This window comes from Mustelus asterias, chromosome 18 (genome assembly GCF_964213995.1).
Source record: "Mustelus asterias chromosome 18, sMusAst1.hap1.1, whole genome shotgun sequence".
NCBI lineage: Eukaryota > Metazoa > Chordata > Chondrichthyes > Carcharhiniformes > Triakidae > Mustelus > Mustelus asterias.
This window is the reverse complement of record NC_135818.1, coordinates 14292408-14305905: the sequence shown is the minus strand read 5'-3', so window position 1 is coordinate 14305905 and position 13498 is coordinate 14292408. Positions and strand designations below refer to the sequence as shown.

The 13498-nt window shown below is 41.7% G+C and overlaps 1 protein-coding gene across 10 annotated transcripts in view; it reads left to right on the top strand.

Moving 5' to 3' along the window:
- Window positions 1-13498, top strand: part of sipa1l1 (signal-induced proliferation-associated 1 like 1) — a 375648-nt gene that overhangs the window by 10775 nt on the left and 351375 nt on the right. The window contains exon 1 of one of the 10 annotated variants that reach the window (XM_078233428.1): window positions 8367-8544. The exons of the other annotated variants lie outside the window; for them this stretch is intronic. The gene's annotated coding sequence lies outside the window, so the exon portion shown is untranslated. Of the gene's footprint in view, window positions 1-8366; window positions 8545-13498 lie in introns of those variants that run through there. 10 annotated transcript variants of the gene reach the window in all.

Here is a 13498-nt window from a genome sequence, read left to right as displayed (position 1 = left end):
TACAATGTTCTGTATAGAAATCAGATTTCCATACCCTGTAAATAACTAAATTTCCAATTAGGTTCTCTTGACTAGTGATGGAGCATCAATATTTTATCACATTGACGATTTGGATTCCTCAACCCTTTCTGTGATATCATGTATGTTGCGTTTTATTAACTTTGTTTAAATGGCTGGATATAAGATTGGTTATCTCGCAGGCTGTTTTCTCTGGTGGAACATGACATGGAATTCAAATGCCGAAATAGACTGTTCGGCTCAAGCAATTCATGTTGCTGTTCACTGTTCACATGAGCCACACTAGTCACATGTTCCAACATCCCTTTCTTTCAACCATCTATCTTAACCTACTCTTTGAATATTGATGTGGATGGGCCATGCTTCAACCATGAGTAGAACATTCCGCTGCCTTGGCTCTTGCACATTAATCAGTGCCTGCATATGGTGGGGCAATGCTAAACATAGAAACTAGGAACAGGAGTAGGCCATTTGGCCTTTCAAGCCTGCTGTGCCATTCAATATGATCATGGCTGATCCTCTATCTCAACACCATACTCTCATGCTCTTCCCATACCCATTGACGACTTTGGAGTCTGGAAATTTTATCTATTTCCTTAAATATATTCATACATACATCCTTCTGTGGTAGACAATTCCACAGGTTTGCCACCCTCCTGAGTGAAGAAGTTTCTCCCCATCTCAGTCCTAAATGGCCTAACCTTTATCCTGCATCTGTGGCCTCTTATTCTAGATCCGCCAGTAACAGGAAACAACATCCCTGCAGTCAGAATATATACAGTAAGAAGTCTAACAACACCAGGTTAAAGTCCAACAGGTTTATTTGGTAGCAAATGCCACTAGCTTTCGGAACAGGCTGTCCCTTCGTCAGGTGGAGTGGAGAAATGCTCACAAACAGGGCATACAGAGACACAAACTCACAAACTTGAGTTTGTCTAAATTCCAGTGAATACAGGCCCAGTCAATCCAGTCGCTTCTTGTATGATGATCCTGCCATCCCAGGAATCAGGAAAAATTATTGAAATATAATTTGCAGTGTTAACTGGTTAGGAAGAGGTTAGGCCTTTACAATTGGGCTTAGTGGTCCTGGGTTGAGGAGAAATAAATCATGTAGACTTCTCTGATTTGCAAAATGTTGCAAGAATGTGCCTGTGTGTAATAGCTCATTGAAAATGATTTCAAGCTTGTCTGATGCACTGAATGGACATGTAGCTCAAAGGGATTTGCCCAATTCTCTTTTTATAAAAAGGCAGCCATTTGGGCAATAAACCCCAGTGGAAGTGTCCTCCAATGTACGTTGGAGTCTTTGAAGAGAAAAAGGTGTTTCCATACAAGCCATGCTTTAAGCTAGAGACATTTTGGATATGGATGATTGATTTAATTCTGTTTCTACCAATGTTTCCACATTGCCGCATTATGGAACCAAAGGTGCCAATCTGGAGCACAGGGTTTCCCAAACTGTGGGATCATGAATTATGCGGCAGCAATGACTGCCATGGAGCTCAGACAGAATACTAAGAATTGTGAGGCTTCTTTATTTTTTTCCCCCCAATGATGGGTGTGGCTTGATTGACCAATTTGATGCCTGATTTCTTCTCCAAAAAAGCCAGGAAATGTAGGTGACTTTTTTTGCTCTAACAATCCAGAGTTTACCTTGATTGTGGTCTCTCAACCCTTTTCTCTTTCTCCTCCCCTGTTCTTGCCACTCTCCCCATTTCCTCTCCACTGTTTGCCCAACTCTTTCCCCCTCACTCTCTGCCCTGATCTTGCCCTGCACTTTCTTGGCTCAAAAGCCCACACCTGATGCATACTGTGGGGTCAAGGAAAATTTCAGGCTTCACAATAGCGTTGCAGTGGGGAAAAGGTTTGGGAAGCATTGTAGTAGAATTGCATACAAGCACAAAAACAGACCATTTGGGTCAAATAGTCTGTACTATATTTATATGCCCCATCTCCTCCCATTCCATCTGTCCCAATTCTGCCTTTCAGCATATCTTTTTAATTCCTTTGTCTCACTTGTACTTTAATCTAGTTTTCTTTTGAAAGCATCTAAGCTACTCAATCATATTCAAAGCACTATCTTGAGTAAGGGCATTTTCCTTGCTTTGCTATTACATTTATTAATTATTTTGTATTTCTGGAATACTGTGATCAGTTTTGGTCCTCTTATCAAGAGAAGGATTATACTGGCATTGGCAGCAGTTCAGAGAACAGTTCATGGCGCTGATCCTGGATATGGAGGGATTTTTTAATGAGGAGAGATTGAGTAGGTTGGGCCTGTATTCATTTTGGAGTTTGGAAAAATGAGAGGCGACCTTATTGAGACATGTAGGATTCTTAGGGGACTTCATGGGGTAGACGTTGAGAGGTTGGTTTCCCCTTTGCGGTAAGGTCTAGGACCAGAGGGCATAATTTGAGTAAAGGGTCACCCATTTAAGATGAGATGAGGAAGAATTTCTTCTGAGGGTTGTGAATCCGTGGAATTCTTTGCCACAGAGGCTGGGTAAAGTCAGATTTTTAATCCGGAAGAGAATCAAGGATTGTGGGGATAAGGTGGGAAAATGGAGCAGAGGATTATAACAGATCAGTCGTGACCTCATTGAATGGTGCAGCAGACATGATGGGCTGAATGGCCTACTTCTGTCCCCTACATCTTATGGACTCAACTTTTGGATTCTCTCGAGTGAAGTAATTGTCTCTCCATCTACCCTGTCCAACCCATTGATAATTTTTAAGCTTGCACTGACAATCCTAGCCAAGCCCTATCCTTGCAATCCCATGTATTTACCCTGCTAACCCCCCGACACTAATGGGCAATTTATCATGGCCAATCCACCTAATCCTCACATCTTTGGACTGTGGGAGGAAACTCACGCAGACATGGGGAGAATGTGCAAACTTCACATAAACAGTGATCTGAGGCCAGAATTGAACCTAGATCCCTGGCACTGAGGCATCAGTGCTAACCACTGCCACCGTGCTGCCCCAAATGTGTGACACATTGAGAATGTGAGTTCTCTGGAGGATGCAAGGAGATTTGAGTGGGCAAGAACATGGCAGATAGTAACTGGTATGGAAAAGTGTGAAGTTTACAGGGGAAAAACAAAAATGCAGAGTATTTCTTAAATGGTGAGAGATTGGGAAATGTTCATGTCCAAAGGGACCTGGGTATTCTTATTCATTAGATTCTGAAATCCAACAGGTGGGTTTAGCAAGCAATTAGGAAGGTAAATGGTATGTTGACCTTCATTGCAAAAGGGTTCGAGTGTAGGAGTAAAGAGATCTTGCTGGAATTGTATAGATCGTTGGTGAGACTGCACCTGCACCTTATCCCCATAATATTGTGTACAGTATTGATCTCCTTGCTAAAGGACGGATACACTTGCCATAGAGGAAGTGCAACAAAGTAGAAACCTAAAACCAGGGGACACAGAAGTGGGCTATTTAGGACTGAGATGAGGAAAAATTTCTTCACTCCAGAGGCTGGTGAGTTTTCGAACCTCCAGAGCCCTCTGAAGTACAGAATTCCAGTTATTGAATATAGAAGACAGAAATTGATAGATTTCTGGATACTAGACCTATCAAGGAATATGGGGATAGTGCAGGGAAAATGACATGGAAATACAAGACCAACCATTATCTAGTTGAATGGTGGAGCAGGCTTGAGGAGTTGGATGGCCTACTCCTATTTCCTATGTTCATAAAGATTGTTATCATGTCACTGCTAAAGACTACTTTAGGAAAAAAGATTAGTCTGTTTAATCTTTCACAATAGCTGTAATCTTAATTCCAGTACCACCTTGCATGATTTCCGGTGCTTCTATACACATTTTTTATGTAAACCCCTAATGCTTAAGTGCAGCCTGACCAGGATCATACACAAGTTTAACAAAACAAGATAATCTGGGACACTACAGATGACGTACAAGTGACTGGCGCTAAAAGCTGTGGGTGAAATGACAAATCTAGATAAGAGAAATAAAGAAGTAGGAGGCATAGATTTCAAAAGGCACACTTCACTTGACAAACCTCATTAAATCATTTTGATATGGTGGATGGGAAAATAGTGAGCAGGGACTTGAAGGGAGCTTTAATCACATGGGTAATTACTAGAGAAGATGAAGATGTCTGGAATTGCAGAGAAAAAGCAAACTGGATTAAACTTTGGTTAGAATGAGTGAGGGCAGTTTTTTTTCCAGATTGGAAGTGGATAATGGTGTTCCATAGTTTGGTTTGGGCCACTTCTGTTCACTATGTAATAAAGTTAAAGTTTATTTATTAGTCACAAGTAAAGCTTACATTAACACCACAATGAAGTTATTGTGGAATTCTCTGAGTTGCCACAGGTCAGGGAAGACCGGGAGGCGAGCGATTTGAAGGGTTGTGGGGCTGGCCAGCGATCTGGGGGCCCACTGCACATGCATCGATCTCTGCTATGATAGATTGGCGCATGCGCAGTGGCCCGCTCAGCATAATGTTGCCAGCCTCTCGGTCCGGAATAGGCCCCACCCCCAAATTTTCAGAGTGAATCCCGCTAGGGCACTGTGATGCAGAGTGTCAGAGATTCATTCTGGAAATTACAGGGGGAGAAAAAAGGCAGGGTTCACTCCCAATTTCCTGCAAGTTGGGAACTGGGAACTTGAGTTTTTTTTGGGAGCATCCAGGCATGTTTATTTCTTCGGTTGTAGTTAAAACCTGAGGAAACTACAATGGGATATTGGTTAAAATGTGGCAGATGAAATTAACAGCAGTAATTAAACTCCTGAACGGAAGCAAGTTTAGTTCTGTAGATAAGATGAACTTGTTAGTACAGCTTCACAGGATTTTAAAGGTGCATTTAGGTTGATAAGTCTGTGGGGAGAAAATAAAATATTTTGGGTTTTATCAGGAGGTGAATATAAAAGTCAATTGAAATGTTGATCCTACATAATAACATAATGATTGACTATTGTACGCATTATTGGGCAATGCAATGTAGGAAGGATATTGAGGCTTTAGAGATGGTACAATGATGCTGCTTGAGATAAGACTTGAAAAACTGAGTCTCTTCTTTGGAACATTGGAGATTATACACTACGATGATAGCTTTGTTTTCAAATTATGAAGTTTTGAGACTGGAGTGATAAATGTATGTTTTACCAGTCATTCAGAGGAAACACCCAGTTTGAGCATAGGTAGAAGACCGATTTGGTGTTGAGGCTTTGGAATTTACTTCTACAATTTTGAGGCAGAAATTGGATAGATGGATGAAGGAAAATGAATGCAAGAGGTACAGTAACGATGATAAAATTGCTCAAAGATGACAACTACTTGCTTGAGAGAGGCTAAATGCAAACATGGATTGGTTGGTTGGGCTGAATGGTCTATTTTCCCATTGGGACTCTTGTATGTATTTCTCTATATACGAAGGGCAGATGTAGAATATTTTTCAGAAAGCTGTCACCTTCTGATAAGTTACAAACCAAATAAATTAACAAGTTATTGTCTTTTTTAGAAAAGTCAATAAGGTGGCTAATTGTGGCCTTATAATAAACTAATTAAGTACATGAAACCTGATTAGATCCAGGACACTTACAATGAGACCCATAAATTCACAAAAACTATTATGCTTCAGCAGCTTCCTGTGAGCCACCAATCAGATAAATAATTGCTAATTATTCTAATTCTTTTGCTCTAGCAGTTTTTAATTAGATTGACTTCAGATGTGCGTCCTCTCTCCTGGTGGTGCGCCCATTGATAAGATTACATTATTCTATTGCAATATTTAAACATGAAGGATAACAAGCTTTCATGATTTCTCCTTGACCCACTAGCAGATTGTAGCAGTTTGAATGCTTTTGCAATAAAAATATGTTGAGTTTCTAGTCATCTGTCATTGTAGTGAGAGGATCTGTTACAGTCCAACATCACTTTTTGTGCTTTTTTGAAAACTAATAAGGTTTCTATGAACTACAGTAAACAAAACCTGTAATTGGAACCACAGCAAAGTCTCCCAGTAAAAGCAGGATTATTTCTCCACCGCCAAAACAGTGGAGAATAATCAGGTAATACAATTTATGTGCAGTAAATTGATCCCAGTCACTCATTCACTCTGAAGTATCGTTGATAATAGTGTTACCCAATCATCTCTATTCTGGCTAGGACTCGGATTTTTGTCACTATATACGTAGCTGAATTTAAAAGGATATGTGAAATAATTTGCTGAATGAATGCGTGTAGTTAGCTCTTTTGAAAGTCCATAAAATTCTCTGACTATGAATCAGGTGACTCAGACAGTCTGTTCCTGATTGGTGAGCAAAGATATATGTATGAATGTTATTTCCGTTAGATTGCACACTCCACTCCGCATGAAAGATGAAGCAACTAAAATACCTGGAGAGGTTGAGCAATCTTTAAATATATCATTGGGGAAAAGAAAACTCAGATTTCATGTCAAGTCATGATGCAGAATAACGTTAGTAATTAAAATGCCGAAATAGTAACCATTGTTTAACCAACTTCTTTGGAAGTTTGGGATGCATTGGTTTAATAAACTCTGGTTTGTTAAAACATACTAATTCAAATGAGCTTATTTTGGTAGAAGAGAAACTACTGAAATCATAATATAGGTAAATGCTTAATCACTTGTAATAAAAACAGTGCTTGGGAAGAAAACTCAACAGGTCTGGCAGCATCTGTGGAGAGAGAAACAAAGTTAACATTTTGAGTCCAATTGAACTCGTCTGCAGAACTGAAAAGGGATAGGAATGTGATGGGTTTTATGCTGTTAGAAAGTGAGAGGGGGAGCAGGTGGAGCAAAAGAGAAGGTCAGGGATAGGTTAAATGGCGAGGGTGATTAAATGATAAAGATGTCATGGAATACAAGGAAAGGGAGTGATAATGACAATAAAGACAGAAGGCATTGGTCCAGAGTAGGTGTTAATAGCAGAATAAAGGTCAGTGCTGTCTGAAAGAAAAATAGCAAAATGTGTTACATGCAGAATAAAGGTCAACACTGTCTGAAAGCGAGAACAAGATACAGACTTAGCACATAGGAGAAAAAAAATCAAAATGGAGTGTAAGTATCCTGGCCTGAAGTTGTTGAAGTCAGTGAGTCCAGAAGACACTGAAATACTTGTGCTTGCTCTTGTATCACATCCATCTAGACAATTTCCCTTGTCCTTCTTTCCTTTAATATTTTCCTTCAAGTGTTTATTTGACACCAGCAGTCTTGACAATACAGGGTCTATTGATGTCCACTGAAAGAGGATTGTATTACATCAATAGCCCTTGTATTGTAAATCAGACCCACCCTTTACCCACTGTTTAGCTAAGGCTTGGATCTGTTATTTCCAAAGCACCAACATTTAGCATGAAATTTGAAGAGAGATGTGATGTAGAATTGCACACATTTTTAGAAGTTGGCCAGTAAACAGTAACAATAGAAGAGATGCACGTGCAATAATAAAACACTTGCATGCTCTGCTTCTCATCTTGTCATTTTACCCACAAACTCAAATGCATGTACTGTAAATGTGCACTTAGATCACTGACAAATGTGTCCAAGATTTTTTTATTTGCTGAAGGAGGAAATTTTCCAGAAAACCATATTTGCATCATCAAACATATTTTTATTGGACTAATTGGCACCACTCATAACGGGCCAACAATGCAGAGGGGCACCCCCGGATGGATATTCGATCGGGTCTCCCCCTGCACAGCTGAGAGACTCACGAATTTCAGAAACTACGGAAGATCCCTAATCTGCCTAGCAACAGCGCATAGCTGCATTTTAAACTGGCCAAGGAAGATCAAGATCCCTATGAAACGAGACAGAGAGTGGGTTATCAAAACCAAGCTATCACTGAAATATTACCAATTCGGCCAAGGCAGACATAAAAATCTGATAAACTAAGAGATAAGGATAAAAGGTTAAGAATGAAATACCCCAGACACCCAACAGGACAGGATGACATTAACACTCAATCTCACAAGCAGGAAACACAGACACGGAACAATAGGACCAATTTAAATAAGAGGACACATAGAGATAGTAATGGGAAACGCATTTAGACACCGGGGCAGGACCAAGTAATCCCATTAACACGAACACACACCATACAAATGCTAATCCATGAAACTTCCTAGGGACTTTTGAAACTGACAGACCACTTTATACATTGTGTAAAAAAAGGCATAATCAAATGTTCCCGCGCGAATTTTGGATCCCTATAAAGATCCAGAGCTGATGTGATTTAATTGAGATCAACGTGGCCAAGCCACTGTTTCTGAGCTGGCTACGGGGGTCTCCCTAGGATCCTAGTAAATTGTACAATAAAGACACGCTTTGAACCTTGATTTGCGACTCGGCTTCTATTCTGTGCTGGTAAGGGATTTTTCCCTACAACAAAATGGCGTAGTCACGGCAGGATTTGATATCTGACTTCTGACTGATGGCCACAGTTTGAAAGTCGGGATCAAATTTAAACGAATCTGATACAAATCCAGAGCAGTCAAAGGCGAGTGCAGGTCTCCGTTCAAAGTGAGGTACCTTTAAGGGTTAGGGTTTGTCTGTTTTAAGTATTGTTGTCTTGTAGAACTGTATAATCTTGCCTAAGTTTTTAAATTGAAACAGAAGTCCGCACTAAAGAGGTACAGGTCAGAACGACCGCGTGGAAGAAGGTAAGTAACTTTTAACTTTAATAGGAGTAAAGGACCAGAGGTAAAGATAACAGGTTTTGGGCTATTTGATAACAGGAATTAAGACTAATATAAAGATAAGTACCGCATGCAGAACTAATTGGTGTAACTAACCCAGGATTGTAAATGAAACCACTGTCTGTGCCAAGGCAATAGGACAAGGGAGTGCTTGACTCAAGGTGCCCTACCCTAAACTGGACGTTAAGAGGAGAAATCTCCCACGCTAAGGTTGGGTTTTGAAGCGGGCGCTAAGAGGCACAGGCACTCAGGGTGCAAGGCACGGACAGTGTAAATCGGGTGACAACACTGACTCTGAAGGGACGAACAACCTCAGAGTCGATACAGTTACTAACTATAACAGGGGCTTTGATAACAGAGTACAGGTGTGTAAGTGTTGAGGAAAAGTGGACCCGATCCATCCTGACCAAGAGACACGACGACGGAGGATCCATTAGGGACCCGGGCGGAGTTTGATAACCTTGTTCGTCTGTAGGGAACACCACAGCCCATAGCAGGATACCCGGTTTTGGGGGGTAACGGATCAACCCTGCTAGTGGGGGTGGTGGCCGAGCGGGAGGCGTTGTACTTAGAGGGGCTGGGAACAGGGGCGGACAAACCCACTAAACAACCAGCACACATCCCAATAAGACAACACAAAATAGTCCAAGCGTGAGGTGTCAGGAATAGTTGGGGGAGCCCAGGGGAAAGAGACCCACTGGAACCTCACTACGAGAACCTACAGCAATACAGACGGTGCTGGGGCAGTATCAGTGACAGGAGATAAGGGAGAGAGTTGAGGCACTTTTACTGTAGCAGCCAGCATACGGGGGTTGCAGGACTGCTAGACAGAAAAATGGCAGACCACGTTGTTAAGGGAGAAACTGCAGTAGCTCTCATTTTGAAGTATCTGTTAGCCAGAGAAGCGATTGTTGCAAAGATGAAACGGAATGGGTGGAACGCATCACAAACTTTAGAAGATCAAAGAAAGTGGGTAGACGGAGTTAAACGGGACAAAACAAAAGTAATGGGAGTAATATTAGTGACCCAGTTAGCTGGACTAATTGAGGAAGTAAATGCCTCTATGGAGGAGAGACACAAAGAGACAGAGCAAATTAAAGTATTACAGGAGAGAGTGAGGGAATTAGAATACAGAAACCACACTGCGGAGATAACGCAGAGATCAGAGGAAACGGACCCTCGGCGCCCATACGAGTCAGTGCAGAAACATACAGCCACTCCAGCATCAAAAGAAAACATAGACAATTATAATCTAGCGCCAGTCACGAGAGGAGGGACGTTAGCACAACCAAAGGCAACCTATAAGCCTTTTACGCCAGGGGAAAGGCAGCAGATGGATAGGAGAGATCTTAGTTTTTGTATTTCAGTGTGTTTGTGAGATCTGGTAGCTTGTCGAATGTAGGTGGTTGTTGTTGTAATTAGATTGAGAGCAGGGAGCTCTTTGTTCCTGTGGAATGTTTGCTACAGGCAGTAGGTGCAGTACATTGCACCTTGGTTTAGCCTCAGGGGGGCTGGGAGAGTGTTAAAACTGTAAAGATTCAAGTGATAGGATTTCTTGAATTTACTTCTGCTTTGAGTCAATTACAGTTTGGAAGAAAGAAGAATAAAAGCGATTGTCTTAATCAATGCTCAGTATTCTCTTTGAATGTTTTACACTCATCCCAGTCTGAAATGATAAGTTTGAATGAAAAAGGATGTACTGTGGAATGACTTTTGGAAGCTTCCATGTGTGTGTCTGTGTGTGTTTAAACAAAGTGGTTGCGTGGATGCTTTGTTGTTGTTTGTTTTAATGTTAAGAAAGGATTTAAACCTTGGAAGGAAGCATGTGCTCTTTCCTTTGTCTTGAAGTAGAAATTATAAGAGTTAGTTGAGGAGTTAAGAGAAGAAAATAAGTTATTTTGTGGAAAGGTAGAAAAGCAGGAACAAAAGACTGAGGTCTATGAATTAGTTTAAAGTGTATCAAGTCAGTGAAATACAGTATTAATCGCAGAATATCGCGATTTGCGAACGTCAGATAGTTTAGTATTCTGAACTAGTTTAAAATTATGTACTGCCGTCGGAATTTCATGAGCCATCAAGGTTCAAGGTTTGCCAAATATAAAAGCACTGCAAAGCTTAAAACCTAGCCAGTTAAGAAACCAAAATGTTCCTAATCAAATAACTGGTATGTATTGTACCTGCTTTGATTTTGATTCGGCGCCTGTTACTTTTCCTAGAGTGCGGGGGTTTCGATCTGGAGCTCAGTTTAAAAAAAGAAACGGCTTAAATTAAAAGGGTTTGGATATCACGGGTACGATGTGTAAAGTGGTATGATACAACTGCCGCTTGATTATTTTTATTATACAGTATAGCACTGCCATATAGACACAAGAATAACATCAAATCCTGAAAAGCCTTAACCAACTTTGTATGATATATTCATATACTATATTGGGCATGGATAAAGACATAATTATTTTGTGAAGTACTGTGGTGTAGCGCTTGCACGCAAACAAATGATCAAATTAGAGATAGTGTAAGAGTACTCATATAAAGATCGGAACTGTATGGCATGTGATTTTAATGGGGAAAGCGATGTCTTTTGATAAGATTACATACAAATGAATGGATGTCCAATTGCAGCCAAAAAAGGCCAGTACAAAGTGTTATTTAATTCACACTAAGCTTGCTATGGATGGGGGATGCCAATTCAAGTTGATTCGGACCAGGGAACACATTTCACAGGAAAGGTTCTGAAAAACATTTGCCAACTATTAGGAATAAAACAAAAATTTCACATCCCCTATCACCCACAAAGTTCCGGGATGGTGGAGAGGATGAATCGGACTCTAAAAATAACAATGGCAAAAGCAATGCAATCCTCAGGTAGAAATTGGACAGAAGTCCTACCTGCAGTTCTGATGAGGCTTAGGGCGACCACAAATCGAACTACCGGCTTGACTCCATACGAGCTGATGACCGGGCGAGCAATGCACTTACCCGAAAACATTATTACAGGCTGGACAGATGTGGGTCCGATAAAAGATAGGATCCGACAATACATCCGAGACCTTAGCACCCAATTGAAGGGGATGCGCCGGTCCGTAATTTCTAATCAGGCACAGGTCGACGCAGAGGGGGACTCAGAAATATTACCAGAAGTCCCAAAAGCCGGGAGCCGGGTATTAACAAAAGTGCTTCCTGCAAAACCAGGATTTGCCCCAAGATGGCACGGACCTTACGAGGTCATTATTAGCGGAGATACCTGTGCCTGTATAGATATAAGGGGACAGGGGGTCTGGAAACACTGGACCCAATTAAAACTATATGAGGACAAATGAACTAAAAAATACCGTTTTACTCATTCAACTTCCACAGGAACCAGGACCAGATCTACTATCAAGACGTCGGAACCAACTACTTTTAATTTAATTGCCTGTTTATTTTCTGTATATACTGTAATTGTAAAATACTGTTGAAAAAAAAAAAGAGCGATATGGGAACAGGGACATATCTGATAATAACCCTGACCATTGTAAATACACTCCAACATATGGGGGTTAGGGGAGCAGAACCACCAATCATGGAAGGAAACCTATTCCTGAAAACACACATCCAGATCTATGGGAATAGGACCGCTTGTTACCCCTCAGCGCGATCAGTAAACTCCCTATTCATCGCAACACCAGGGTGGCTCCCACAAGAGTTATTCACTATTGACACATCGGGGGCACCCTGCAAAGAACATATTGGGTACTTTAAACAAGGGATACAAGGAAGGTGTGTAGAGCTCACTGAGCCGGGAATTCTAAGGGGGACGGGACCCCAACCGGAGGAGACACATGGGAACTACCCACAATGTTTTAAGGGAGAGGGATGGGGGTGCGTGCATGCCTTTGTCCCTAAAAATGATTCATGCGCTGAGGCACATTGTGCTCTCCAGGAGTGCCGGGTCCGGGAAGGACACTTCACTTGTGACTGCAAGCAACAAAAATGCATTGCAGTCACCGCGGGTAGGCAGCTTATGTGTGGCAAGTGCAACAGCACCCACGTAAGCTCAGCCTCAGGGACATATCCATTTGATTCTCACCAAGAGGTACAATCAAGTGGACAGTCCAGGGGGAGGGAAGGTTCCACAAGATGGGGCCATGCGGTCAAACGACACCGGGGTAATGCATGTTATCGGGTTAAAGACGGGTACGTGTTTTATTTAAAAATGTATATATGACGGCCACAGACAGGCCTCCAAGGTTCTTTTCCGTAGGGACAATCAGACCTCTCACGGTTCCATGCCCAAGTGAAGGGCATGTCCAGAAACGCATAGTGACCAGGGCCATCAGCGCAGAATTTTGCTCCGACTGGCAGGCCCCTGTCACACTAGGGTCTTCTTTAGGATATGGATTTCTGGGGACACTATCCCTGGGAGGCGCCGCAGGGGTGATCAGTGCCAGTAATAGGAACTTCTTCATATGTGGACTGACCATTTTAGGAAACAACACCCTACAAGCATTAGGCGCAATTGACCAAGAACTCGCAGAACTCAGACTATACACACAACAAACGAGATATGCGGTGGACTATCAGCTAGCCAGACAAGGGGGGGTATGCACCATCATCAAGGAAAAATGCATCACATACGTACACGACGAGACACTAAACATAACAGCAGCCATGTCCGGGATACAAAAGCAATTGGATAACTTTAAACAGGGGTTAACAGGGACTGATGGGTGGTTAGGATGGCTGTTTAACACAGTTTGGGGAGCATATATTATGAAGGGATTAATCCTAGTAGTAGCCATCC